Here is a 24,379-nt window from a genome sequence, read left to right on the forward strand (position 1 = left end):
TGAAACCAGTTCCTCCAATGCATTGTTACTGAATAAACGGCTTGGAAAGGTCCAAGACACAGACATGCTTCACTTGAAATTGCCTTATCCTGGCAAAGATTTAGGTGAGCAGGAACAGGAGGTTGACCTTCCAGACTGTGACATGCATCACATGGGATGACTTGGATTCTTTCATGGCCTCAGCCACCTATGTGGATGGGCTGCTGACCTAGATTACCCCTTGCTGTTTTGATTGGACACACTTCGCTTCCCTGAACCCACCCCCAGCCAGCCGTGCTGTTGAACAGCTGCCATCTCACACCCTGTGGATAGGCTGGAGGATTTTCTTCACCTGTGATACTGGAAAAAGAATAGCTTTTCAGAGTTTTCAGGGAAGCTTCAGGGGCCAGAGGTCAGAGAGCTAGGAATCAGAGACCAAAATTCTAGCCCCAACATAGCCATAAACTCATAGACACTGTTTCAATTTGCCTGATGATTTCCTTTCCGCCAGAGTTTTTACTACCTAAACAGTTTCGCTTTGGAACCCGTAAGCAATGAACGTTCAAAGGAAGGCATCTATTAAAAAAAATTACTAAAGATGTTCCTTTTCTTTTATGTCCAAATTTCCTGGTCCCCTATTCTTGGGGCATATATATTCCTAAAGAACAGTTGTAAGAGTTGATTCATAAGTATCCAACCCCACACTTCAGTGTGCATCCGTCCCCATAGGAGCCCATCAAATGCACATATCCAGACCCCCCCCAAGATATTCTGATCAAGTTTTCTCATACTATTTTCTCATAAATTTTTTTGAAGATTATTTATTTGATACAGAGAGAGAGCAGGAGAGCACAAGTAGAGGAAGGAGAGGGAGAGGAAAAAACAGGCTCCTGGCTGAGAAGGGAGCCCAACATGGGGCTTGATCCCAGGACCCCAGGATCATGATCTGACCTGAAGGTAGATGCTTGACCAACTGAGCCACATAGGCTCCCCTCTCATAAAATTCTAAACTTCAAGAGAGTCTCTCAAAATAATATAATAGCATAGAAAAACCAAAATGAGAATGGCTAAAACAAAAAAGTTCCTTTCTCACATAAAAAGGGTTTGGGAGAGTCAATATAGGGCTTGTGGGGTGGTTTCAAGAAGTCATCAGAAGCCATCCCATTGCTTCCCTCCTCAAAATGGAACTTCTGCCTATGATCCAAGATAGTTGGTTAAGCTCCAACCATCATACCTGTGTTTTAGATTGAAAGAAGAAGGAGAAAGATGAAGAAGGACACAACCCTTCTCTTAGAGGAAACTTTTCAGAAGACATACACATCTTTCCATTCTCCTCCCACTGGCAGGAATTTGGCCATAAGGATACAACATACTTCCCAAAAGAGGTTGGGAAGTATGGCCTTTATTTCACACTCATGTACCTAGTTAAAAAGTGACATTCTATTACCAATGAAGAAAAGGGGAGATGGGTACTGATGGGTGAGGCACTTTGGCCTAGAGAAGTTTTGTGACTGACCTGAGTCTTATAGCCAAGTCAATGCCCTCATTTTGCAGTTAAAGAAACAGGTCCAGGGAAGGATCTTGTCTAAAATAATTCAGTTATTTTGCCCAGGTATCTTGACTCAGAACTCTTCCTCTACCCAGTGGTCCTCAAATTTTAGCATGCTTCAGAATTACCAGGAGGACGAGTTAAAACAAACTAGAATTTCTGATTGAATACGTATGGGGTAGAGCCAAGAATCTGTTTTCCCAACAAGTTTTCAGATGCTAATGCCGCTGGTTTGATGAACATGCTTTGAGAACCTGTGATCCACAGAACATCCCCACCTGGGATTAAGAAGGGCCTTCAGTTGACTGTGGCCAACCTTACTCCTCCTTCCCTTTTCTCTGGTTTACTCAATAGTGCCATGATTCATCGCAGTTGACTAAGCCAAACGTAGGAGTCACCCTAAATTCCTCCTTCTCCTCCTCCATTCTCTTATAGTTGGTCCCCAGGTTTTCTTCATTTCTCTCTTCCTCCTTCTCTCCATCTCCTGCTTTGGTTCAAGTCTGGTCATTTCTCACCTGGATTTTTTTGCAGGTGCTGTCTTCAGGCTTAATACCTGGCCTTGCTCACTGAAGCTTTCTAAATGGGGATTCTACTTAACAATTACTTCATTGTTCAAACATCTTCCGTGGCTTCCTGGTATATTCAATTGGACTTTTTTTTTTTTTTTAAGATTTATTGATTTATGGGGCGCCTGGGTGGCTCAGTGGGTTAAGGCCTCTGCCTTCGGCTCAGGTCATGATCCCAGGGTCCTGGGATCGAGCCCTGCATCAGGCTCTCAGCTCAGCGGGGAGCCTGCTTCCCCCTCTCTCTCTGCCTGCCTCTCTGTCTACTTGTGATCTCTCTTTCTCTGTGTCAAATAAATAAAAATAAAATCTTTAAAAAAAAAAAAGTCCCTCCCCCTTTTAAAAAAAAAAAAAAGATTTATTGATTTATTTGAGGAGGGAAGGGCAGAGAGAGAAGGAGAGAGAAACCCAAGCAGACACTATGGTGGGCCCAACATGGGGCTTGATCTCAGGACCCTGAGGTCACTACCTGAGCCAAAACCAAGAGTTAATCTCTTAACCTACTGTGCCACCCAGGAGCCCTTCAACTATATTTTTCAAACTTCAGTGATTTTCGTTCCAGCACCACAATTTTTGCCATACTGGGTGTAGTTCCTGCACTGGCACACATTTAATGTTTCTGTAAATTGGCTTAACTTCTAACAGAACTTAAAAGCTTGTTTAAGGTAATGTGATTTACCGCTCGAAATGAAAAACAGTTATCACTTACTATAACCCAGAAGTAATTGTCATGTTTAAATATTGAAAACAAAACAACGGTATGAATTTCCCCTAGCTCCTGTATGCCTTTCAAAGGCTCTAATGTTAAGGGCTTCTTCCTTTTTGTTAAAAAGGAAGATTAATCAGGTTAGGAAGGTCCTAAAAACTTACTAGCCCAATCTTGAAAGGTCTTCTTTACATAGTTAGAGGGACTGACAGAGAATGGAAAGGGAACTAAATTTTTCTTTGAGCAATTAAAGAGTATGCAGTGCCTTCTCTGGGTGCCACCTTTACTCATCTCATGTACCCCACTGGAAAAGGACCTACTGTCTGAAAAACACTGCCAGACTCCTTAACATGTCATCCCATGCACCTGACAAACTGGATGACTTTTCAGCATCATTTTGCGCAACTCTCCTAGAACATTGTTTCAAGCATCCTGAAAAACTTGAGGTTCCGTGAACTTGCCATCAGTCATGAATACTATTTGCTATAAGTAATAGAAGGCAAGAGTGAGAATGACCTAGCCAATAAGAGGTTATTTTTCATATACATCAAGGAGTCTAGAGGTGGGTGGCTGCTCATACTGGCTGGTCAATGATGTCAGGACTGTGGGTTGGAATCTCTAGATGTTCTTGGCCTTTCCTTCAGCGCCTTAAGATGTCTGCCACAGATCTGGTCATCACACTGTGGCTTTCAGAGGCAAGAAACCAAGGGCTTCAAAGAGTTGAGTTTCTTTCTAGTCACGAGCTTTCTTCTGATCAAGAGTAGCTCTTTCCCAAGGGCCTTTCAGCACACTTCCTGTTACATCTTTTGGGTCAGAACTGGGTCATGCCGCATTCTAGATCAGACCTGGGCCCACCTTCCTTGAGACTAAAGAACCCCCAACATGAAACATAACCCGGAATCAGGATTCTGCTGGCAAAGGTAAAGGGAGAGTCTTTAGAGAAGGCAAAGAGTGTGTCCTTTGCTCACCACACAACTTCCTTAGGCCTTTTCATACAGGTCTGTTTGCCAAGAACACCTACTTTGTTTACCAGGGGGGCTCCAACTCAAGCACCCTCATTGGTCTTCTTTGACCTGCCAGCAAAGGCAGGTGTCTTCTCCTAAGTTGGCAGAGACACTTAGCCATATAACTGACTTTTACGTAAATGACCATTTAGATCCCGCTCACTAGACTTGTTCTTCTGGGTCCGATACTTGTTTTTCTTCATATCCTCTGGGCCCCGCATTATGCCAGCACACAGTAGGCTTTTACTGAATGCTTGTTGAATTAACCCATTTTCTTTCCCTTCACATATACAAGTCACAAGCAAACCCAAAGTGAGAAATGTTAGGTTGGATTTAACGATAAGCGTACTTTGGAAAATCTTACAAAGAACACTCTAGATCTTGCTGTTGGTCTTTTGTGTCGTTCTATGAAGAATACAGCAATCTCCTATTAGTAACATCAAATTACTATCAGCATAACACTTCTACCACACTGCTGATCTTCTGGCCAACCAGTCACTGCAAATCCTGGAGAGTGGTTTATAAACTTAGTAAACCACTTCAGTCTTGTGTAAAACACATTATACACAGTAATAGCTTCATTTTGGCCGAGTCCGTTTAGGTACAGTTCCACGATTGCATTAAGCTGGTCTGTATTGATATACCCTCAATGTTAAACAGCTTCCTAATGAAGTAGATTGCCTCGAAGCCACTGGAGAGTGCAAGCATACAAACACACACACACACACATGCATACACGTAAAGTTATCACCACCCAAAACAACTGCAGGGGCTGTAATTATATAATATTGATGAACAGTATCGTATACACTTGCATGTGCCAGTTTCTAATGTAGCTGAGTTGATTCTCAATAATGGGTTTCTTGAAATGACCTGGCCCCCACAGAAGTACCTTCAGGTTCAACAGCCCATGTAAAATAAAATAAATGCATAAATAATGTAGCAAGGGAAATAGGTAGCATTATGGCCACACTTCTGGGCGGCTGTTATTTAAAAGCCTGGCAGCTTGGTAGTTAGAAACCACTATGTCCAGGGGTGTTGTAATTCACCATTTGCTCGGAGTCGAAATGAGGCAGAGGAGAGCTCCAGGCCCCTAGCTCATTTTTTATTTAGAGGCAATTTTTTTAATCCATTCGGCCATTTAAGTTCCAAAAATAGAAAAAGGAAAAAGAAATAAACATGCTTCAAATTTAGAAGTTTAGAGGCTGGTTTGGAACCCTCGTTACACAAGGCCTGGGATGTATTTTCTAAGCAACATTTTATAAACTTGTAAGTGCATGGTGAGAGTTTAAACATTTGTTTCGGTGGGGTGTGTGTGTGTGTCTGTGTGTGCACGTGTGCATGTGTCTGTGTTTCTTTTGAATCCGTATGTGATGGTTTATGGAGCAGAGTTTTTCTAGTTTTCTAGTTCAGAGTTTTTTAGTCTTTTTTATATACCCACACACATGTTTTTTGCTGTGTTATTAAATTACCTATCTTACTATTCACCCAATGTTATTTGTAAATGGACTGAATTTTTTAGAACTTAACTAAATAAGTTTACAAAGAAAATTTTATATCACTAATATGAGCAGAAAAATCAATGTCATGTCATAAACAGATGCTGCCATTTATTTTTTTCCTAACACACACTGAAATAAATACATATGCAAAACAAATGCCTAGTGATTCAGAGCTCCTCTGTGTGCCACCTGGAAGAGTCTCAAGGACTGTCAGTGGCCCTTTTAGGGAAATACTCACTTTCTGGTTAAGAACACACATGTTCTAAATCAGGCAGGATTGGTTCAAATCCCATCTTTGCCATTTACCAGAGTGCCATTAGCCATTTGCCAAGTGACTCATGAGCGGGTCTGTTTGTCTCTCTGAGCCTCAGTTTCTGCATCTGGAAAATGGGAATAAAAATTATTAAGCAGTTGGTTGAGAGGATACTATGAGGCAGTACAGGTAAATGTCTTGGCACAGCACCTAAACAATAGCAGATGTCCAAGAAATGTCAGCTATGATTATTATTAATTTGTGACTGAGGAGACGTGGGTGATTACAGCGCACCAACCACCAACAAATTCAGTTCAGAACAAACAAAATAGATTAAGTGTCTACCATGTGACAGGCTCCATGGTAGGCCTTGCAGGCATGGAGATAAGTCTCGAAGGGACACCCATAATGAGCTAATGACAGCAGTGTATGGGAAATGCAGTGAGAGGAAGGTGCTCACGTTATTACGGCAGTCCAGAGGAGAACATGAGGAAAGCCAGCATCACGAAAGCAAAAGGTGCAAATCCATGCATCAGGCCTTTCCTGCGGGGTTACGGGAACATTCGTCTGTACTGAAAGGTACCAAGTAAATTGGATTTCTGCTGGAGAACAGATGATGCCTGACATCCAAACACATATACAGCAATGGAGACATATCATCATTTACTTATGGGCTTAGGTGACACTAATGAATTGGTGAATATCATTGTCAAAGCCAAATAAGTGGTCAAGCAACATGTAAATGGAATTCTAATTTTCTTTCCTTCCGTCGAGGTCACAGGCAGGGGGTTCACAGATACTTTAGATTGGGCCTGCAGAAAAATTTACTTTTTTTTCGAGTTATTACTTGCTAACATGTAGAAATTATGCAATTTTATAAGAAAACCCAGATTTGTATCTTTTTTTAAAAAATGGAAGATGTGGCCATCTGGATTCCCACATATGGTGATTAGGGGCTGGAGTTAAATAGTTGCTGATCTCATAAGATGGGGTGTTCATCATTGAGCTCACCATAGTCCCTACCCATCCAGCTGATGGTGTTGCCTTAGGAACCAGGCAAGTGGGGCCCTTCCTTTGGCCTTAGAGGTATTTCTCTGCCCCCTCTCCAAAGATGCCCTTCCCCAGGAGTTCAAGGAGCCAAGGGATGCCTGCGCTGCGTCTTTTAGACAATACCGCTGGTGCCAAGGGACCCTGGAGATACCTGCCCATGTGACCTGTGCCTGCTTCCAGAGCCTGTAGAGACCTCTTTCTCAGCTCTTCCCAACGTGACTAGCACTGCTAGGATACATACCCTGGGCCTTAGGGGTGGCCAAGAGAAAGCTGGGGTGTTCTCGTGGGGAGGGAAGGGAATGAAGCTTGATGTGCAGGCCAAGGTACCCATCCACTTACACACAGTCCTTTGCTGTGTGAGCTGGAGTCAGGCAAGGGAGGAACAGAAGACTGGATGGTATGTTGCAGGGGAGCACCATGGGCCAGGGACCCTATTATCATCTTCAGGTAAGGAAGTCTGAGAATTCTAACTTTGAACTTGGCCTTCCAGGTCATTGTAAAGTTGTATCCATCCAGGTAGACTAGACCATACTTCAGTTTGTTAATTCTATTTATAACACAAGTATTTAGACATATGGGAGATGGACGTCCATTTACACTCTTTCCCTATGCCTCCAAATGTTAGCAAATATTAGGAGTGGGTCAGTGGCTGGATTTCACTTCTTTCTCTTTGCTGCCTGACCCCCATTAGTACTTGAGTTTGTGGCTCCCACTAGATGTGAGCGTTGCGAGGGTGGCATCCCCCACTCTGCCCCTAGCACAGTCCTCCCTGTCCCCAGTGAATTTTGAATGAGTGACTAGGTAAGCTGAGAGCTTATATCTCAGGTTAGTCCTGCTGGAATTATTTTCTTCTGTCATGGATGTACACACATCCCAATTATATAAAATTTTCTCTTTAAATGCCATTAATTGGGACACCTCCGTGGCTCAGTTGGTTAAGTGTCTGCCTTAGCCTCAGGTCATGATCTCAGAGTCCTGGGATCGAGCCCCACATTGAGCTCTCTGCTCAATGAGGAGCCTGCTTCTCCCTCTGCTGTTCCCCCCTGCTTGTGCACTCCCTCTCTCTGTCAAATAAATAAATAAATTCTTCAAAAAATAAAATAAAATGCCATTAATTGCTAAACTCTTTTTTCTTTTGCTGATTTCTATTTTTCTGATTTAAAATGAATTTTTGTATTTGGCAAAATAATCCAAAAGGTTTAAAAAGGCAAAAAGAACCTCACACGTCGCCCTAACTCCTCTAATGCCACCATTACTCACATTTCGATATCTTTATTTCCAGTCTTTTTTCATCCATTTCTTTTCATAGTTGAGACCCTACCCAGAGATTGATGACAGGAAGCTGCCACACTCCAACTAACTGAGCAGGTTTTCTGCTGCCATTTGTCATCCCTGCGATGCATTTTAAAAGATAAATTGCCTAAGAAACTTCTCGATTTCATGGAGAAATATTGAAGTGAGGAGTGTTATGAACACTTTCCAGAGAGGTGAATGACACGGTTTGAAATTTGTGTGTGTGAGAGAGTTCATGATATACTGTACTTACCAATCGTTCATCATTTTTATCAACATCATGATCACCATCAAGGGTCAACTATTAGCCATCTACTTGTTTACGACCTTTTCCTGTGAAGGTCTATATGAAAAATGCTGCATACACTTGGCCCGTTCCCTTTGGAAACTGACACACTGCCATGAATACATGCTTGTGGTTCAGCCTTTAGTCCACACACATGTATCAGGTGATGCCCCAAAGCCAGGTACCATCGAGATCCCGAGACTCTCCAGTGCAACAGGGGAGAGATGACTAAATTCCAAATTGCAGTAAGCATGACAAGTCAGTAAATAAGGGTGCCGTGGGGACATGGGAGAGAGGTTGCCTTACTCAGCCTGGGCTCCAGGGAGGGCTTCCAAGAAGAGGGGAAATTTGAGTACTGTCTGGAAAGATGAGCTAGGAGTTGGCAGGTGTGGAAAGGAATTGGGTGTCGGGTTGGGGCCCCCTCAAGGGTGTGGCTGGTGAAGAGGAGAGCACCTAACCCACATTTATTGATGACTGTGTACTCTGTATTAAAGGGCCATGCTGGGTACTCAGAAGCTAGAGATGGGTGGGCTAATGAATGAATACATGAACAGATCTTGGGTGACACCCCACCTAATGGAACATTTCAGATCTACATCCCGATAATAAAGCCTAAGCCCAAGGTGTTCTAGAATATCCATAATAAAAGTAATTTAAAATGCCCTCTATCATTTGGCAGCGTCTATCCAAAATTGCTTAGACCATGACCCAGAAATTCTAGTTCTTGGTTTCTGCTATAGAGAAAAAAGACTTGTTCAAATATAACTTGCTTGTGTAAAAGGGCAGCACTAGTTGTAAAAATGAAAAAAAAAAAATGGAATCCCCTGAAATATTTGTGCGTAGATGAATGGTTGCCAAAACTACATGGAAAGTTAGAATGAGGTAGATTTATATGTATCCAGTAAAGATTCCAAGACAGCCAAAGGGGGGGAGGAAATCAAGTAACCCACATAAAATATGATATCATTTGTGTAAAAAGTGATCTTTACATGTTGCAGACACAAAAAAATATCATGTCTTCTATAGTTGCAGAGATATACAAGGTTTTATTAGTTCATAGGTACACATTTCATATAAGTACTCAGATAATCAATTAAATGCATTACCAGAGGACATTTGCCAACTGCAAATCGTGGCTAACTCTGAGGGCTTCAGAGATCAGAGGAGGTAGTTGGAAGAGAATATGGCCTTAACTTTTAAATTTCTTTACAGGGAGCCTGCATTCTGTGAATTACTTCTGCAATTAAAGATTAATTAAAACAATGAAATGTTCTAACTTTCACAGTTAATCAGTACCTCTGATTTGGGAAAAAACTGAGCAACACGAAACAAGACACTACAATGTTCCTACCCTGTGACTCCATCATTTTCCTTTCAGAAATCCATCCAGAGGAAGTCACCCCATGGAGTCACAGAGGCTTTCCTATAAAGATGTTCAATGCATTATTACTTATCATGGCGGGGAGGGAGGTGAGGAATCCTCTGAACTGTTCAATAATGGGTAAAAGCTTAGGTGGTAAGTTTGTATATGGACTGTTGGGAAGCCATCAAAACTTGGTTGCAGAAGAATTTTTCTTTGACTTGTAAAAGTGTTCACAAAGTATGATTAAGTCAGAATAGAAAAATGTGAAAATAGTATGATTGCTAATATACTATAAGCACAAACACACATATACAAGACCCAGTGGGGTGGGATGGGGGACCCAGGAGAACAATTGGATGGGGTCTCAAGTTTCCTTAAGGTCTCAAACTTACCCTTTTGGCATCTCTAAATGCAGTTTTATAAATAATCACAGGGGCACTCTGAATAGTTATACATAGTCACATATAGTTATAGTTACACATACTCTTGCCATGTAACAATCATGTGACTCTGATTGTTGTATGTAAACATTTAAAATACAGCACATTTTTTTCCCCATCCTGCTTTACATTATTGCCTCACAAATAGAGGAAGCCCAGACTGCTCTCAGTCACCGAGAGGGCCCGGTCTGCCACAGGCACAAAGGGGCACAAGGAAACACCCCAAATGGGAGTGTACGTGCTGGTTGTCTGTTGGTAGTGGGATTATAGACTTTTTTAATGGTCCATTTTCTGCTTTACCTAAATTTTCTACAACGAACACGTGTATTTCTTTCATAATTTAAAAATAGCTCCTAGAGTAAAAATTAAAAAAAAAAAACCCCAACAACCAAAAACAAAAACAAAAACGGAAGAGGAAATGTCCTTTAAAACACAAAAGCAACGCCCGGCTCTAGAATGTGCCACATCAGGATGCCCCCGGGCGGAGACCGAGGCAGACTGGCACCAGGGCTGGCCAGAAAGAATGCAGCTGGACCTTGCTCCAGTATGTCCCAGAAAGGCCAGCGATGACTTCTGCCCCCACCCGTCCCCACACTGCGCTTCTGTGTGAGGCCAGGGTGACTCTGCAGGCCAGAGGGACTAGACTATTCTGGTTCAAAGCAGGACCTGACAGTTGGAGGGGGCAGGGAGTTAATCCAGGCTCCTGATAAACTGGGTGATCCTGCAGCCCTGGTTCCGTGGCTCTAAATCAGGGTGCGTGGGAGCAAGGAGGAGCCGCTCATTTGCAGGAACAAATGGGATACTCAGGTCGGGCTGATAAATAAATCCCTTTATCAGGGGACTTCAGAACAGGATTTATTTGCATGACAGACAAACAGCACACGGGAGGGCAGGCACAATAGGGTGAGAGGAGACGAGAATCACTAGATTACAGTGGAATCTCTTATTAGTGGGTTTGGGCCCTATTCTTGACAGGTTCAGGGGGTACATGCGTGTGTGTGTGTGTGTGTGTGTGTGTGTGTGTTTTATAGCCAACAAAAGTGAACACTCTTTCCCACCACCCCCCACCCTCATGCTCCAGGCTTTTTTCTTCCCACTAACAAAGCGGGTGTAACTGGTTCTATCAGCAGAGCAAACACACCAGCGTTCAGTTTTTCCCCTTGCGAGGAAATCGCTCCTGCCTCTTGGCAGGAGAGACAGAAGCACGATAGGTCAGGGAGCAAACAGAGTGTCTAGTGGCGAGCAGCAGGGGCCAGGAGCCAGCACCCTCATTAGAGGAAGCCACTACTGTTTCCAGGCTGCTTCTATTCAGTGAAAGCAGGTCATTACAAACACAGCGCGTTTTTGCATATTAACCAAATTAAAATAATAATATGTTCTCTCCTTTCATGTGCTATACTGATAAATCCCAATTTATGAATGAAACATGCTGATTAGTTAGTTAAAAAATAATTAGTCCCAGAATGTGTTTCTGAGTTGGGAGACTTAATGAATGCACACAAATACGTTTTCCGGAGTCCTCAGCACATTAGTCTTTTAAAGCAAAATATTCATAAGATGCCTTCGTGAGAGAAAAATGATGAAGTAGCCTGATTTTATTTTTCTTTCTTTCTCACTGCCTAGGGTAAAATTTGGATGTTATTTGCTGCCTGGCAGGCTGGGTCACTTCAGAATTATGGATCCAAATGATGGCTGATATATTCGACAGAGTCTTGACATTCGGATAGTAAAGAGAAAAGGTCTCAGCTCTGAAGTTCCTTCTTGTCCTGGAGAAGACCTTTTCAATTCTGTTATGGAGCCTTCATTTCTGGGGTCAAGAGGTTCATTACACAAAGACTGGGAGACAGTTGAGAATCAGAAGCTAGCATCCCAAGACCACAGTGGGGTCTATTAGGTTTTCATTGTGTTCCTACATGTGGGAAAATGAGTACTGGGTTTTGGACAAAGTCTAGGTATTTGGGCCACTGAGAATCAGAAGGTTCCAAACACTCCAAGGTCAAAGGGGCATAAGGATGACCACCAGGCTACAGGCCTTTAACCTGAAGACCACCTGAACCATTTCTAGCCTGGGAGACTGTACCCAGCAAAACTGCACAATTCCACAACGTCTAGTGCATTGCATATTGTAAACCGCCCCCGAAAATTCCTTGACTTGCCCATCCGATGTGCGTCATACGATAAAATTGTTCAGTTTCCATCGTTGGACCAGATCACTATTTCTTTGACTGAGCCTCCAGGGAAATAGAGGCTTGGGTTTAGAAACTTTGTTGTACTGAAATCACACACCAGACTCTCTCTCTTCTGCCTCTCTGCCTTGAATGTTTCTTGGGCCTAGAGTTCCCCCTCTCGCAGTCTGCCTAAACAACGTGCTCTCACAACTCAGCTCAAGCATCTCCTCCTCCAAGAAGCTCTCTCTCAGTCCACCACAGGCTGACATTCTCTCAGTCCTGTGTAAAGGCTGGGATGTGTTCTGACACATTAGGCAACCACTCAGCCTTGTCTGTCTGTACCAGCCATAAAATATCTCAAAAATCCCCTGGATCCCTCCTCCCTCCTCCGTACTCTGTGGTCCCACAGCGCTCTGCATGTATCTCTGTCTTTATTATCCTGGATTTTCATTGTTGGTTTTTCCTTTCCTGCCTCTCTGAGTGCAAGGCCCTAGAGGGCAGGTGGGAATATCACTCATCTTTGTAGCTAGCCCAGGGCTCCCACAAGGAAGGTATCAATAATGGAAAGAGAGAGAGAGAGAGGGCCTAGGAGAAGGGAAGATGGGTAGAAGACGAGCAACAGGGGGTGGGGAGTTGGTATATTTTGGGCCCACGTGCTGATCACCACGAGGAAGTGGCCACAGGCTATAAAGCTGTCTTTATAGACACCTCCCCCAGCCATCTGCCCCCAAAACTCTGGCACAAGAAATCTCTGCCTTTCCTATAAAAATTTCAGCTCATATGCAAATTGTATATAAGTGTTGAGTATTATCTGGGTTTTGCATTTGGAAAGAAAAAAAAAAATCTCTTGCTCTCGCCTGTGTCTGTTTTATTGTCCAGCCCTTTGAGGCTCTGGTCTGTGAGTGCCTGTGCCAGTGTTTGTGGCTGAGAATGGGCGCTTTATGTGCAAAGGAAGCAAGGCTTTTCTTTGGCTGGTTCTCTGAACCCAGCTGCCAGTCACAGGGCTGGCTGCGTCCATCCGCATCAAGGAAGTCTCGGTCTGTGTTTGAGTTCTGTACTGAGGAGGCTGCTGCCTAGCCGAGCTGGCCTCTAGGGCATCCCGTGTGTGAGTCAGGAGTGCCTTGGGCCATGGAAGGCTCACAGCTTAAGCGCCAGGCAGCCCAGAGCAAGGGCACAGAGCCCTTCCATGCCTTCCTCATTCGGGAAGCTACAAGCTGTTATGGAAAGGAGTCAGGCAGACGGCGCACATCTGCTTCCAGATCTTCTGCTGTGTGATCTTGGTTAGGCTTTTCCACCTCTCTGTGCCTCCCAGGTCCTTATCCATAAAATGGGGAGAGCAGAATTGTCACCCTGACAGAGTTGCTCTGAGGAACTGAGACGATGCCCCTAATCACGTTTTGTGAACGGAAAGGTTAAATGCACACGTGGGTTTATTATTCACAAGCGATACAAATAGGACTTTTAACAGAAGCACCGAGGTACAACACTGCTGCATTCTGTAGGCAGGGCAGGGACTGCCAAGTAAAGAATTTACAAAAGAAAAATCCCCAAACCAGTGCTTCACTCCTCGAAGCTCTTCACCACTTTGGAGGATAGAATGGGGTTGGGGGGTTGAGATTTAGGGAAGGTTTTGTGAAAATTTCTTTGGAAAAAGAGTTTGTGCTTCAGTCTTCCTCCTTCGTCATTCAGGGACGCTCAGAGAGCTTGTTTTGCAGTGAGGGATGTGGTGGGCCTGGGTGGGATGCATGCTTGGGGAAGCCACAGTGGCTGATGGCGGCAGAGGAGGGAAGGTAGTGACATGACCCTACGATGGGTAGGTGACAGGCTGTCATCATAGGTGGTCAGGCAGGGACATCTCCAGAAAATCTGTGTGAAACTGTCAACCTAAAACATCTGTCACACTTAGAAAGGGCAAAGGCTGCCTTTGACAGTATACAAACAATTGAGAACTTCCCTATCCCCATTACCTTCCTTCTCTAGCCCCACAGGATCCTTGGAGGATCCAGAATATAGGTTAGCAAGCTAGTGGGGGAGCAGAAATGCTGCCAGCAGGCCCTATGGGGAAGAGAGGAGAAGATGTAAGTACTGAACTCGTGCAGTGTCCATGAGTTAAAGTGACCACAGGACCTTTTATTACCTAACAGTGGTTAGGAAACTCATGGGATTGACCATATTCTCATTCCAGAGCAAGGAACAGATTGCACACAATGAATAGGTATAAAGGGAAATGATAGGCCAAAATAAAATTGCTTTTATAGGAATCCTGCTTGTCCAATGTATTGGATGAATTATTATTACTTATCTAGCACTAACCATGTGCTAAGCATCATACAAAGCACTTTAGATTTTTTTTTTAATAACCCATGGAGGTAAATGCTATTAATATGTCCATTTTGCAAAGGAGGAAACCAAGGCTCAGAAAAGTTAGATCACCTGCCATAGGTTGCAGGATGGGAGGGAGCCAGTACTGGGAGCCAGGTAGTCGTGCTCTAGAATTACCCTACCACCTTCCCACCTCACCGTCTCAGTAGGCAGATCAGACAAGGTATTTGGTGAATGGTTAGAGTTGTCCTTCATGCCTCCAAGTGCACTCGCTAAAAATACTTCAAGAGTGCATAGGAATTCTCAGCAATTCCTTTAGGGAGGGACTCCAAGGAGACATGCTGTTTTGGTTAGAATGATTTGGTTTTAAATATCAAGACCCACTCAAGCTAGCTTAGGGCGAAAAGGAAACATCAAGAAGATACAGGCCCATGTTCCTGTCGCCCGTCCGGACTCTCCCTGCCTCCATCCCCCTGGTTTCTGCTTCTTACTCCTCCTTTCCCTCTGCACATTCTTCAATCCATTTTGCAGAATTAGGCTGCCTCAGATCCCAAGTTAGGACAGGCACCTCAGTGCCAGCTCTGCAGAGACCAGTCGGCCGAATCCTGATTCGAAGTGAGGAGGCAGTTTCAGTTAAATATACACGCAGTACCTACTACATGGCCAGGCATTATCGTAGGCATTTGGGATATAGCAGTGCACAAAATAGGGGGAAAAAAGAAACAAAACACATCAAAACAAACCGGGGGAGGGGGAGGGGAAGAAGGAGGGGGTCCCCTTCTTGTGAGATTCTGATTGGTCTATCTGGGGGGTCAGCTGACCTCTTCCCTTGGCCCAATCAAACGTGTCCGGAGGCGGGGCCACAGAGTACAGGCTGGTGGCTGGAAGCCCAGAGAGGAGACTGAGCTAGGTGTGGAATCCAGGGCTCCCTGTCTGTGAGGCCATCTGAGCTGAGCCAGATTTCAACCTACCGTTGAGCTAGTTCTAGCAAGGTTTCAGCCCTACATAGTGACAACTGTCGACTGTTAGGTCCCACTGACCGTCTCTCTCAGGAGAGTCCCCACCTCATCAGCCTCGTCCTCAATCTCTGTCATGGCAAGTTTGACACACATTGTCCCTTATCCCACCCCTTTTTGTGGTGGACGAAGCCGGATCTTATTTCCCCATTGCTTTTTGTTCTTCTTTCTCCTGCCTGAGTGAATGCCTGTCGTGGGGAAATTGGGCAGTCTCCCCCTGCGCTCATGCAGGCGGCAAGCAGAGGCAGAGCTGGAGAGGACAGCACACCCCGAGGAGGAACTCTATCCTGGGGCTCTCGTGCCCCCACACTGTCTCCTCTGAGGCAGTGACACTGCTTTGTACAACCGAGCCTGGCTGTGTGGGAGCCTGTCTGAACGGGGGAAGGGGGGGGGGGCTTGTCAAAGTGGCCTCATCTCTTTCATTGTCCTGCAGGTGGGGGATCATGATGACCTGGACGGTTAGGGTCCTCCCCTGCTTCCTGTTTGATGGCCGCTGGGATGGGCTTCGGTACTGCCAGCTGCTGCTTTTCAATTGGCCGGCTTCTGGGCCTCCCCCCTTCCGACCATTTCTACAGCCATTTTCCTTCTTTCTTTCCTTTTCCTTTTTTTTTTTTTTTTTCAAACATGAGCTACTGCGCACTCAGTAATGGAATAGATTACATCAGATCCTGCGTTTGCCAGCCTCAGCGCTAAGCTGGCTTCTCACTGCTGCAGCCCAGGACACCTACCTGGTTTATACTGGGATGGAGCTCACGGCGCAGATCCCCTCCCCCAGACAGGTTTCTGTGGGATCTCCAAGTTTTGTCGGTTGAAAAGTGTGGCACATTGTCTTCTCCTCATGGTTACGGACATGAATGTCTAGGTGGGGGGGCATCAGAATTCCATCCAGCCAGAGTCACGAATGTGACTTAACCCTTGATGCCCTGGTTTCCTTGTGTAAAATAAGGTTGATAATAGCTTCCTCCTTGCATAATTTTAAATTTTAAGTTTAAGTTTGAATTGGGATAATGTCTTGGGGTCTGTCAGGAGCTTAGCAGGGTTCCTGGCACATGGTAGCGACCCAACACACTGGCGGCCATTGTTAATGTATTCCTTACATCTCTTCCCCATCTCTGTTCCCCCACCTCATCTCCACGGACACAGTGTGCTAGAAGAAGGTCAGACAGACCTGCAACATTGAGACAATCACATACGCTCTAGGGTTGTCGTGAAGAGTAGAGGAGCTCATGGCCATAATCATAATAAACATGTGTGAGTGCTTTATACATCTACTATTTTAATCCTCACAGCAACTCTAGGAGGTACGGACAATTATTACATGGGTTTTACACATGGGGAGGCTGAAGCATTAGTGGGGTCCTTTGGCTCAGGGTTAGAAGCTGATCAGTGGTTAAGGCAGCAAGTGGGTAGGGAAACATGTCCGTTGGCTGTGTCAGTCCCACTCCCTACCACAGGCCCCGAAGTGCCTGGCAGCCTGTAGGAGTTCAAAGAAATGTGAACTTTCTCCACGCTGCAGATCTATAAATGACAAGACTACAGAGGATGTTAGGGACACTGTCTATGTGAATCATTAGGGAATAAAATCAAGCCAATGACAGAACCAAGTAAGGTTAAGGGTACGCACCATGTGTGTCGGGGTCCTCCTGAGGGCTTGGTATGTATAATTGAATATTAATCCTGAGAAGTTCCCTGTATGGTACGGGAGTGTGCCTCAGTGGTTCATGTGAATTCTGTCCCCGTATACATCTGACATTCCTGATCTCAGATTAGGTCTGAAGAACCATTTTTTCTTACAACTCGGAGGGAAAATGACTCTTGCGACTGACCCAAATCGAGCAGCAAACAGGATGGGCAAAGATTTGGAAGGACAACCTTGTTGTGGCCAAATTTCCAGCCTTATTTTCCACTGGTCTGGAAAAATATATGCACAGAGCAAAGCACTATCCAGGCTGAGAAGCTGGAGGGGTCAGTAAGCGGCTGGCAGGAAACAGATGCCACACTTAAATTAGTGATTCGAGAAGAGTTTCATAAAGGAGCTATTTACAAAGATGTGGGGAAACCATGGGAATAGTGCAGTTCCCTGGGGCCGGTAATAACTGAGTGCTGTCACCTCCCCGAGGCCTGAAGAGAGAGGGGACAGAGCAATGACCTGAACCCTGAGGCAGTACTGTATGGAGAGGCCCACCTGGCAGGAGCTGTGCCTTTTGGTAGAGGGACCCAGCCAACCCACAGTGGCCCAGCAAGACGGAGGCAGGGGAATAAATAAATAAAAACCTTGCTCTCCTGCCTCCTTCCCATTGCCGGCTCCCTCTGTTTGAGATTTCCCATTGTTTGAGCCCAAACAGGAACCAGAGGGCAAGGGGCTCCATTGATTCGATCCACCCAGATCAGCCTTCCCAGGGCACAGAGCGTGGTGGAAGAGGATGGAGTGTGGGACTGCATGGACAAAGGGAAGATTTCTGGAACACTGCTTCTCAAATGGAGCCATAGAGAGGCCACTGTCTCCCTGGGACTGGAGATTCGCAGGCAAAGAGGAAGTTTGGGACCGCAGTGGTGGTGGCCTGTTTCTGGGATTATATATGGGCTGGTGTGCTCACATGCTTGGCAGACTTGTGCAGGCTGAGCCATTAGCTTGACATCCCCCTCAGTCCCTTACGCCTTGGATGGGGTCTCTACCAATTCAAACTGAACAAAGTATTGAATTCCATTTTTCTTTATGATTATGCTCTTCCAAGTCAGAAATGGCCAAAGAGGACTTTGCAAGTTCAGGACCATCTCTGACTGCAAACCTATTCATGTCCTTTAGAACTGGCATAAATCTGACTACTTCTGTGACTTCTTTCCTGATGTTTGTGTATGTCCCTCTCATTGTCTAAAATAAAAACCCCACGATGGCATGTTTTAGTCATCTCCGTATGCCCAGAACCTGACACGAGGCTACCTTAGAATCCTAAAAAATATTCATTCAGTCTGATTGTCCCTGTAGTCCTCGACAGATTCTAATTTAACCAGCGTTTATTAAGCCCCTACTTTCCAAGCACTGTGTCAGGTCATTTTCATCTCAATTCTCTAACGTAATAGTCCCAAACAGCCCTTGCTATTATCCCCATCTTTACAAATGAGGAAACTGAGGCTCAGAGAAATGAAAGAGGTAGAGCCTGGATTTGAACAGAGTTCGGCTTCCCTGGTTGAATACCCTTTCCTTTCCTGCTCAGAAGATGTTTCCCGATTGGTCATTGGACAGTTACTTCATGCATATGCATGAGCTGACTGCATGAATGAGCCCAGTGGAGCCTGTGTGTGTGTGTGTGTGTGTGTGTGTGTGTGTGCTTTGTGAAGCTCTGAACATCATCGATGGTGCTGGCCTTCACACCGGGTTCACCCCATTTTGATGGTTGCAGCCCAAAAAAGTGCCCCTGGATATCATCCCCTTCATGTCTACCTTAAACCCACCCTGCAAGGTGAGCTCAACAGCAAGTCAGATGGGTGCTGCCCTTAAACTTGGCTTTTGGAGTCAGGAGCCTGACCCTCTCCTAAGTAGCTTGCTCCCGTTGATTCAAAAGACACCTATTTCTGAGAGTTCCTCTGTTGAACATAGAAAACATAACATTGCCAAGTGCTTACCCTTTAGGTGTTGTAGAGCTGCCACAATTCTAATCAACCAGTAAAATCCACCTGTCTCAGAAGAGCCCCCAACATGCCCCCACTTACCAGGAAGAGAAAGAAAGTTAAAAGCTGGTTCTTATACAAATTCCATATGCCCTGAATTGGCATATAGTTCTCTCTGTCTTCATAACATCCCTAAATACAGGAATTGTTGTTTGTCATACTTTGTAGGTGATGGGCCTGAGGCTTTGGGATGATGGGGCATTTGTCCAAAGTCACACAGTTAGGAATGGCAGAGCCAGGTGCAGGGCAGACTTGGACTTCTGGCTCTTGGCTGTGGACGTGACCAGCCTGAGGGAGCTTTCTCGAGTGTCTAAGCCCGCTGGCCTCAATCACAGGTAGGATCACCTCGATTCCTTCTCATTACCTTCTGCCCTATTTTACTGAGGATTCAGGGCAGATTCGGATCTGGCCTAGAAAAACATCATTCTGACCCCTCAGAGGAAGACAGAGAGAGATAGAGAAAGAGAGAGGAATGTGTTTCTAGGCTGTTCTGTAGGAGCGAAGGCATTTTCATGACAAGCCTTTCTCCTTCCCGCTAATCCTCAGGACACTTTATCTTCCCCTTCCTCTGGCTCTGTCACAGCCTGCGTCGTCTCTGCCCTATCTCCCTCTCTAGGCAGGGGCCTCTCCAAGGGTAAGGTCTGCAGCCCGTCCTCAGCCTCCTCTCACACCCAAAGTCTCAGCGTCCATCAACACGTACCAAGCACCCATCCCATGCCAAGTTCCCTATCAGACACTTTCACAGCTGCGACTGCTTCTTTCTAGTGACCACCCATGTGGAGTACATTGTAGGATTAGCCCATTTTACAGATGGGGATGCTGAGGCCGGAGGGGCGAAAGAACTAATCCAAAGCCAGACTAGTCAGTCAGGAGCAGTGAGCACTGGCCAGTTTTGCCCCACTACCGGCGATCTTCCCACAGCATCGCAGCCAGCAAGTGCTCAATAGATGTTGCCTGAATGAAGGAAGGGAGGGAGGGGAAGAAGGAGGAATATTGAAAAAAATGCAAAGACAGCAAAAAAAAAAAGAGAAACAAAAGACTGTCTCAAAGCGGTAAATTGGTGGAAGATTAAAGAAACGAGCCTAGGTCTAACTTCCTTTCTTCTGAGGTCATGAAAAAAAGAAAAGAAAAAGGCACACGGCCAAGATTAGGGAAAGAAACACAGAAGCAGCTGGAATTTTGGCTTCATATGGATCTTTCACCAGGCGTTCTAGGGGTGTGGCAGCGCTCTGTCATATCAGGACGAACAGCATAGCACGTGTGCTCCACGTTGAAACGGTAATGTTCTTTTCAGTGAACTTGAGCAATTCATACATATGGTTTACATATATGAATACACACAGTGCAGTTAGAGAGGTCATTGCCCTTGGAGTTAAATGACCAACATTCCCATTCTAGGTCTGTCCTTCCCTAGCCACCCAGCCTTAGGTAAAAAAGTCTTCTCTCTCTTAACCTTGGTTTTCTCATCTGGAAAATACGCTTGACCAGAGTCCTCATTTCACAAGGGGTTAGTAAATCTAAGTAAAGTAGCAAATAGAAGCCCCTAACAGGGATTTAGTGAAGTGTTTCCTGCATTGTTCTATGTGATTTGATTCACTTCAAATGAGGGAAAGGAAAGCAGCCTCCTCTGCTACCAGCTCCAATACCCCTGCCCGCGATAACATGTGGAGACAGCTCAGAGTAGCCTGGGTTTCCATGGAGTCTGGGGCCAGGCTGTTGGCATTTAAACGTGGCTTTGCCATGGCTAAGCTGGATGACCTGGGGCAACTAACTTAACCTCCTTTTGCCTCAGTTTTCTCACCTGTAAAGTGGGCATAATTATAGGACTTCCCTCTTAGACATCTCAAGAAGGGTATGGTCCCTGGGAACCTTGCCTGGCACAGAGCAAATGTTCAGAAAACGTTCATTATTATAGCATTAGCGTCTTCATTATTACGTGCTGAGTGTTTTCCTTATGGCTGCATTCCAACTGTTGCATCCGCTTCTTCACCTCCCCTGTATCCCCGCCGCTGAGCTGGAGGACCAGATCTGCAGGGCAGAGAGCCATTACTTAAGCGACGAGGGAGTCTCGTCGTCTTTAGTGATGTCAGGAGGGTTCCTTATCAATAATTGAACAGTTTTTCCAGGAACCCAATCTAGAGAGTGCAGTGCCCTGGCTGCAGTGGGGACTGGCTGGCTGGGGCTCCTGGAAGGTTCTGGGCACAGTGGGGATTGTTATCTGCCTGCTTTGCAGGCAGAGGGGTCTGCTTGCTGCTGGAAGGGCTCCTGCTACAGGATGGGGCTTGAGATTCAGGGGTGGTCGCAGGGCCCTCCATTTGCCCCCGGGTCTTGCTCTCACAGTCCTGTTCCAGCAGCCCCAAAGAGATGGTCCTGGTATGCTCGAGGGATCCTGGGACCTGGAAGTCATTCTGAACACCAACCCCCACCACTGCTCACTTCCAAGCCATCCACAGGCCCTGATGACTTTGTTTTTAAACAGGACCCAAATCGGCTCCCTTCCTCCACTCTCATCACCACTATCCTGGTCCAGGCCTGCTGGGGCCCCCACAGCAGCTTCTTGCCAGCTTACCTGACTCCCACTACAACCCCACCCCCACCCCCAGGGTGCATGCGCCCTTGCGCACAGACACACACACACACACACAGACGCGCACGCATACGTGCACACAACAGCTAAGAGTAATCTTTCTAAAATGCAAATTTGGGTCCTGTCACTTCCATGCCTAAAACTTTCAGTGCTTCTGTGATGCTCTTAGGAAAATATCAACCCTCCACATGTCCTCAAGGCCTGTGGTGAGCCTCTGTCCAGCTTCACCAGAAGCTCTTTGCATCTTCCTCCATGACCTTCCCACTACACCCCCATATCAGTCCCTGTCACAAAAACTTCACAGCTCCCGTCTGTTCTTCTTCTGTGTCTGCCTCCTACTTAGCCCTCAGATAACGTCACCTCCTCAGAGAAGCCTCTCCTGACCTCCTTGTCTAAGTCAGTGACCCCACACCCCAGCCCTTCTTCCCTCTTCAGCCCCTGAACATTTCTACCATGAGACTCATCTCAACCAGAATGATTCTGTCAACCTGTTGGCTTCCTTCTTAGTAGTCTGTCTCCCCCACCACGAGGGGAGCCCACGTGGACACAGATCCTGTCTGTCTTTCTCACAGCTGTATCCAATAGCTCCTGATGCCTGGGAGGTGGGCAGTAACTATTTATTAAATGGATGGCTGGAAGCTGGGAGGTCGTGGAGTGTTGCAGAGGGAGCACTGGACTTGGAGTGTAGAGTTCTGAGTTTGAGTCCCAGCTCTGTGACCTGCTCACCGTGTGTGATCAAGCACATCCTTACACCCCCGAAGCTGCAGCTGCAGTCAGAAACCCTGTGGTCTAGCGGGGGCTCTGCCGCTTGAGGACTGTGTGAGCTCAGGCAGCTCACCTTATCCCTCGGGGTCTCTGTTTCTTCTGCTGTCAAATGAGGGTGGTACTGTGTACCTCACAGGAAGGTTGTCAGTGGAATGTGTGAATGGAGGTTGTGGAGATGGGGTGTGTGGAATCCATGCATGGAGAGAGAGTCTGGCACGTTCTGTGGGTGAGGTGGGGGGAACCTCGGGCCTGCCGGATCCTATGAGAATTCTGCACTGAGCGGGAAAGACAGACCCTGCATTTACCCTACAGAAGCCACAGCTGGAGAAGCAAGAGGCAACCTTACAAACTAAATCCTCTTAGATGGCATCCCACTTGCAAGGAACCAAGCCAAAACAACAGCCCCCCCTCCCCCACCCATATCCCCCCCCACCCCCGGCCCCACCATGTGTGCTTCCTCCCTTTAGGGAAGGAGCGTTCCCTCCCGATTTCACTAAATTTCCCTTCAGGAAGGGGCTGCCAGGGAGCTCAGAGACACCTCAGACCCTCAACCACAGGCTGTTCTCCTGCACTGTGAGTGTCCATGATACAAATCAGCTTTAACCCAGAGGATTATTTACCAACTTCAGAGGGTCCCCCGGGGGAACCGACATGGGTGAACGGCTCTGAAGGGGTCACATTTGCTTTGAGATTTTATCATTGGCTGGAAAAAAGGATCGACAAGGTAAAAAAAAAAAAAAATATGTAAGATGCTTTGCACTGAAGTGAGCGCTGCTGGCCTAAGGGGGATGGCCCTTCCTCCAAGGGTCCTAGAGCAACTGACATTTAAATTTTACAGCGTGAATTCCCAGCTATAGAAACAGCTTGACTACTGGGACTCCTGTAGGAGAAAAGATTTTTATTATTGTGACTCTAAAGATCTCTAGTCCGAAGCGCCCCCCCCCCCACTTTTTTTTGTTTTGGCTCCCACTGAAACCATTTCTTTCGCAATTATGACCCAGAACTCGGGGTTGGGCTGGTGTTAAAGCCAGAAAGGGCCATCAAGGCTTAGCAGATTCACTCCCACCTGTTTGCCGGGGTGTTGCTTTTTTTTACTGTATCTTTAAAAAAACATTAACGTGGGTAAGTCACTGAACTCAGCACCTGGTATACAGCACACACTCTGTAAACATTGGCTGTTATCATTCCTACTCCCATTTTATTAGCAGGAGAACATATAAACACACTTCATAGTCAACAACCTCAGATCCTTTTTTGGGAGAATGAGGTGGAGGGTGAAGAAATTCTGGGAACGGGGGAGTACGTTCTAAGTGCCAGGATAGAGTGAATTTTGTTCCGGTGTCGGATGACCCTTAATGCAGTCACCTTAGCACCATCAGAGGATGCCTGGCTGTCTCTCACTCCCAAAGCTGACCTAGATAAAAAAGAAGCCCCTGCTTGGAAAAGAGGAGGAAACTGGCATAATGAAGATATCTACCAGGTCCCTCCAAATACCTTGTCATATTCAAGGCAGACAGGACTTATTTTTCCTCCACTTAGGTATAGAAAAACCAAGCCAAAATACAATTCAGGAACTTACCAAAGGACTAGAGCTAGAAAACAGCCATGTTGGATTTGAACCTAGATCTTTATGACTCTGAAGACTGCTGTCATCCACTGTCTGGAATTGGTTCTCAGGTCCCGGCTACTTCTTTAGGAGCCTGCAGCAAGTTTTAGTTTGCCAAGTTTGCATGGGTTCAAAAAGGAGCATCCTGACTTGTGATTTATGTATGAGGGTTCATTCCTCATTTGGCAAGCAGCCCAGCTCCAGACCTCTGACTTCTTGTAGTTGGTGAGACTTCTCATCTGTAACCCAACCTACGAC

The sequence above is a fragment of the Martes martes genome (genome assembly GCF_963455335.1).
Source record: "Martes martes genome assembly, chromosome: 5".
In the NCBI taxonomy this organism is placed as follows: Eukaryota; Metazoa; Chordata; class Mammalia; order Carnivora; family Mustelidae; genus Martes; species Martes martes.